Below are 6,030 nucleotides of genomic sequence, written 5' to 3'. Positions count from 1 at the left end.
TAATTATTCCCTCGTGCAATCCTTGGATGCTGAATGTTCTGTAATAAATCCAGAAAATAGCAGCTATGTACTGATTACGTGATGATACTGCAGTTGGTGAGAAAACATCATACAAGCAGAAACAGCGCACAGCAATGCAACATGAAAAGCACTTTGTATTCGTCAGAATAAATGTGACTTTAACATTCAACAGAGCTGTTGTGCAGCAGGCAGAATGGCAGTCTACAGTCTCTGTTGTCATGCTTCCTCCTGCTGCAGTATGTGTTTTATCGTGAAGCAACTGCCCAAACAGACAGGTTTAATCCATCAGTTAATTTATGAAGAAGCCCTTACCAAATATGGGCCTGCTGCAGCAGCTTGGCCTCTCTCTTCCCTCAGTCTCAGTCTCAGTTCTCTCAATAAACACAGAAATGGCACAAGCAAAATGTGATTGGTGACTGTCTGATCAAAATTAGCAATACTGCCTGGGTTGAATTAGCAGGTGTTATCATAACAAAGAGCACTCCCCAGTGTTCTCCCAAGTGTTTGGGCAGGATCAGCCCCGTCTTCTGAAGAAGAAGCCTTAAGTATTCTCTATTGGCTTTGTGAGATTGGTTATTTTCATTTACATATATGGCGAGAATATGCAAGCAAATGAGGCAGGGAAATTAGAAGAGAGGGAAGCCAAAGTGGTTCCAGGTGGTGCACTGTGATTTTAACAGGGGTGGAATAATTGGATCTATTATGAAATCATAAAAGATTCATTATAGCCGCTATGCAGGAAATGGGATGAGAGCGAAGCTGTTTGTTCTGTGTGGTATGGATGTGCAAATCAGATGGCTCAGGCAGGAGGATGTGTAACTGGAATGGAGGAGTGTTAAGGGGCTATGTGCCAGTTTATTTTGAGGGGAGCTAGTAAATAAAGGTTTCATCTGACTACATCATAACTCTCATTGCCATGTGTTTTGTGCTATTTATTATGTTTATCTAAAGCTTACATGGACAACAGTTGCATTGAATAGGAATTGTTGTAACTGAAAGGGAAAATTCACATTTTGATTATCAAATCTACCTATTTTTAACAGTCAAAATGAGCAGAAGTCTTTGTGCCAGCAGATGTTCAAGAGGTTGAGGAGAGCGAGCATGCAAGGCCTTTTATGCAGCATAGAAATCTGCACTTGTCAGAGCTATGCTAGCCTGCAGTAGTTGGCTGGGTGGGGTCAGTGCTGGGGTCATCTGTATTGGGTATCTGCCTGATTCACTTGTCAAAATCACTTAGATGGACATACATTGGATGCCAGGTTCCTGTCATCATTGCAACATTTTGAAAGGAGGACAAAAGGAATTGGGAAAACATGCATTCATTTTGATAAAAAGCATCACAGCCGGCAAAAAGAAAAATCTAATATAACAATAAGAGAACCCTACTTCTACATCCAGCATGTTATGTTAGAAAGCTCCTGTGCTTTGGTTGGCTTCATAATGATTGGTTAGATTCACCAAATCTTCCTTCATGTCATAGTTACCAGTTGATGAACACACACACTGAACAAGATTAGGCTAATATATGAATCTAGCATCTGTGGATTGTGAAGAATTTATGAAACCTAATTAAGTCTTGTCGGTTTAATAGGCATGGGGTATGTTCATCATTAGGAGACTCATCACATATTAATTATCGTGTCTTCCTTCCAGCTTTGGCTAAAAAAAAAAGCTGTAATATATTTAAAAAAAATAGCAGCACTGCTTTCATCTGCACAGTAGCTTCTGAAATGTCTTTAGGTTGCATGTTGGAATGACTGTTATAATGGTGGAGTGTACCATTAGGCACTGTACATTAAGCTCTGCCTTGTTCCTGCTGACTGCAGTACTGACCCCTTTGGCACCTGCTGCTCTGAATCATCAAGTTGTGTCAGACAAACAGGAAATGAAAGCAGTTAGTTACATACTATCAAACTAAGGGTCCCCAGCTTTTAATGAAACACACTTATAAATACATTTAATGTATATAGTATGTACTGTATGTATCTTATTTAAAGTAACATAATGTCGCTGAAGCTCTCAGTAAAATATTATTTCACTCCTCTCCTCTGACATTTCATTTTTGAACATTTACATTATAACGGCTACACACACTGCAACACTTATCATTGTTATGTTCACAGTATTACATTTGACAACAGGCCAACAGCTGTGCTCTCACCGTGAAACAAACAAATGGTTAGGAATAAAACTGCTGATCCCTGCAGAGGTGGGGGGTTGATGTGGGATATTGTTTATGTGAAACAACCTTTTAAATCTTGCCTTTAATCTTGCCACACTCCCCTGTGGCTCATTGATTTCCCAAGTTCCCTTGAGCTAGGCTGAATTCAAAGTACCTCTTAAATATTCTTTCTGTAATCTCATCACTGTGTGCAGTGATTGTACCTGGCAAAAAGGGCAATTCTAAAAAGTCAAGATATTATTTAAGAATTATCAAATCTAGTTTTCTAACCCAAGATAAATAGTCTTGTCAGGCACCATTTGTATAACACTATATTGTAAAATGTCTCTGTCAAGGTACCTGGTCTTGATATCTTTTTTTTTTCTTGAATTGGTTAAAGGCACAGTCTTCACTGTCAAAACTATATTGGAATAATCTCATGTACTTAAAAATATAGATGTTTAAACAAGGTGTAAGAGTGAGCCAAGTCAAGTATTTTTTTAATTGCACTCACTCTGGCATTTTATTTTACTATTCTCAAAAATGTTACAATATTTTGCTTGAGATTGAAGGTTAATTTTTTATTTTGCATGTTTGTAGAAGTGGATTTTTGTAGTGCTGTAAGGACGTGTTCAAATAGAAAGCGAAGCAAATTTCCATCTCTTGTCATCTGCGCAGTCCATGTTGATTTCCCCCAACCAACCAATGTACCAAATGTACAGACGTTAGCTGCAAGCTAGCTAGAAATGGAGGCACTGATCGTGGTGTATGGGAGTATGTCTCTCTGTGAGGCCGTGTTCAGCTCAAGCTTAACGTTTTGTTCAAGTTGAAACTTTTTCTAATTATGTTGTGGCGTGTTAATTCATGGCCAATTGTGTCTTTCCATTGACTATGTGTGTAATTACGCCGCCTGTAAAATTTGCCTTACATTCTGTCTGGAGACATGGTTAGTCGTGTGGTCTTTGGTGGGGTTTTTTTAACATCTCCTCCCAGGCAGCGGTTATGTTTAGGGTTAAGGTTAGGGTTAGCTGCCTGGAAGGCGCCGTTGGAGGCAAAAAACACCATAGAGCTAGTCGTGTGGTCCTTATTTAAGTTCTGATTAGGTTGGTCTACTTTAGTGTTTGATTTAGATTTTTGTAATGTCTATGATGCTCAGTCAAATTCCAGTAGTAGCATTGAGTCATGTCTTATTAGAACATGTTGAACCCTCTTTACAGATTTTATCTTACCTATTACCTGTATCATGAATGCACAATATCAGACGAAATAGTAAAAAGAACTTGCTCGAAGCAATGTGGCTAAAAAATCTGTGTTTACAGTCTGAAGTTCCTCTTGACTTGATGACATTGCCGCCGCTGTTATCCAGCAGGATTGTGTCTGTCAAACCTAAGCACCAGGAATTAAGTGGATCAAAAATGTCCATGCATTTTGAGTGCAAAACCTCCTTCAGTGCAGAGTAGGAGGATGCTAGCGACATGGCACCTTTTAGTATTTACAGATTTCTTACAGTACCAGACACACATTTAACATATGCAAGAAACAGCTGTTGTTCTCACAGAGATGTGTATGAATCCTCTTCATTTAGTGGATGTTGATGTTGTCATGCTGCTGTGTATAAAAGCAGGGGGTTAAATCCCTCCAGCACTGGGGCCATGTAGATTTACTCTTGCTGTATCTGAGTGATATTCACACATTTTTTTTCTTCCCCTTCATATGCTATTACTGCAGGAGTAGTAGGAGAACACATGAACCTTTAGCTCCAGCTCTATGGCACGCTGAATGATTTTACAGCCTAATGTAAACAATAACTTTGATGTGGTGGTGGTTGTGCTAGTATAAATAATGCATTTAATGAATGAATGCGCAGGGGATTGCCAAAGGTCAGGGAGAGTTTACACAGCAATATGTGGCAGATGGAGGGCAAAAAGCAAGAGTGAATAATTTAAAAGGGGAACTGACAGTGTAATGACAGAAGGACAATTCAGAATGAATCCAGTTTACCAACCTTGTATGCCAGCATATCTCTCACGTCTTCAAGGACCCATGAGCAAAACTCGATTTGATTTAGCCTTCTGTCAACTTTGTTAAATTCAATGTAGCTCAACATATATCAGACACACAGCTGCTGATGTAGTGAATGGTTTGCATAATAGATGCTTGGCAAGCAGCAGAGTGAAGAAAGCTAATGCGACATCAATTGCAATAAATGTAATAATTGAACCAGGCTGCCATTGAGCTGGCAAACAGTTATCAGACAAGCACAATCACCACTTGATAGCAGAATTGTGACACCAAATTCCCCATTGATTTCCACTGACATACCATTCATACTGCAGCACTGAAAATAAACAAAGCTGTCTCTCGTGCAATTAAATCTATAGCAGCTTATCGATTCTCCTCGCCAGCAGAGAGGCTGCACAAGAATAACTGTGCCGTCTTTCTCCTTTCACATTAAGCAGTATAACAACACCCTAGCCATGCATTTAATATGCCAATCTCCTAATGTGAGATCCTAGTGTTCACTTTCCTCAGGCATGTGCCTTGTAACCTGAAGAGAAAGCTTGTTTGTGTGTCTGCGTGCGGTTGTAGCTGCATGTGTCCTTGTCTGCTTAGGGCTGCGAATGTGCTCCTGTAACTCTGTTGAAGAAGTCTGGACACATGTCAAGTCCTTTCATGTTTTATGAGGGTGACGGCCGAGGGCTTGTTCACACTGTGAGCTAAAGGCACAACAAGGGCACCTGTCACTTGATAGCACACCTATTGTGCTTTCCTTTCTCCCAGCCATGTTTCAAAGAGAAGCCCTTAAGAGATGAAGGGGGGAAGGAGTGGGCGAGGATGGGGCACAGGGTGGGGCGAGGGAAGAAAAGAGGAACGGCTCTTTCATCTCTTACCTCTGCCATCTCCATAATGGCCAGAGCTAATAAGTAGCTAATAAGCCTACCAAAGTGAATGGAAATGTAATTCAGATCCACAGTGTCTCAGGACTTTTTATGGTAAATTTTAAGATCCGCTGATGAATGGCCTTTGCTATGTCGTTTTTGAAGTGGATAAAGACATTTTATAATTTAACTGCAGTAGCCAACCATAAGCTATGATTTTAAACCACTGAATATAACATTTTCTTTAAGAATCACTTTCTCTGGTCCCTGAGAGAAACGGCCTTTCAGCAACATTCACTAATTCCTGCTGTTGATGCATAACTACATTTATATTTTAGGATGTCAGAAATGCCACATTGGACCAATGTTTGTACAAAACAAGGCTGCATGTTTTGATATTTTTCCGGCATGAGAATGTGCGAATCTCACCTTTGATTTGACAGTGCTAATGAGAAAAGCACATTCCCCATTTTTTGGTTGAGTTAGAGGGTGAGAATTATTCAGTTATGTGCCTAATGACTTCACTTAGATTGAATGACAGCTACACCAAAAAAAAGCAGCTTGAGAGCTTGTAAAAGCTGCTGTTTTGATGTAAGTGGGCACTGTAGACACTAAATAAACCAAATTTACCTCTGGGAACAAAGTGACAATTATGGGATCATTTGTTGTTTCATGCTAAAACAGCAAAGGTAGCAAAAGCAGAGGACGTCATCAAACTGGCTTCGTGATATCCATTATCGAGCAATATCTTGCCATTGGTATGTATGCTGACATTAGCTAATATTTAGCAACTGTAAGTCACTAATCATACCAGCCCGAGTAAGGCTGTAGCCAGGGGTTTCTGGCACCTTTGATTAATAAGCAAATTAATCTAATTGACAGTTTCATACATCAGTGTTTCCCATTTGTGTAAAATAACGCCAAATATCCTTTCTGGTGTTTCCCCAATTTATTCCAGAGTCCATGAAC

The sequence above is a fragment of the Sander lucioperca genome, chromosome 13 (genome assembly GCF_008315115.2).
Source record: "Sander lucioperca isolate FBNREF2018 chromosome 13, SLUC_FBN_1.2, whole genome shotgun sequence".
In the NCBI taxonomy this organism is placed as follows: Eukaryota; Metazoa; Chordata; class Actinopteri; order Perciformes; family Percidae; genus Sander; species Sander lucioperca.
The sequence above is the reverse complement of the archived record's forward strand: the minus strand, read 5'-3'. Positions refer to the sequence as shown.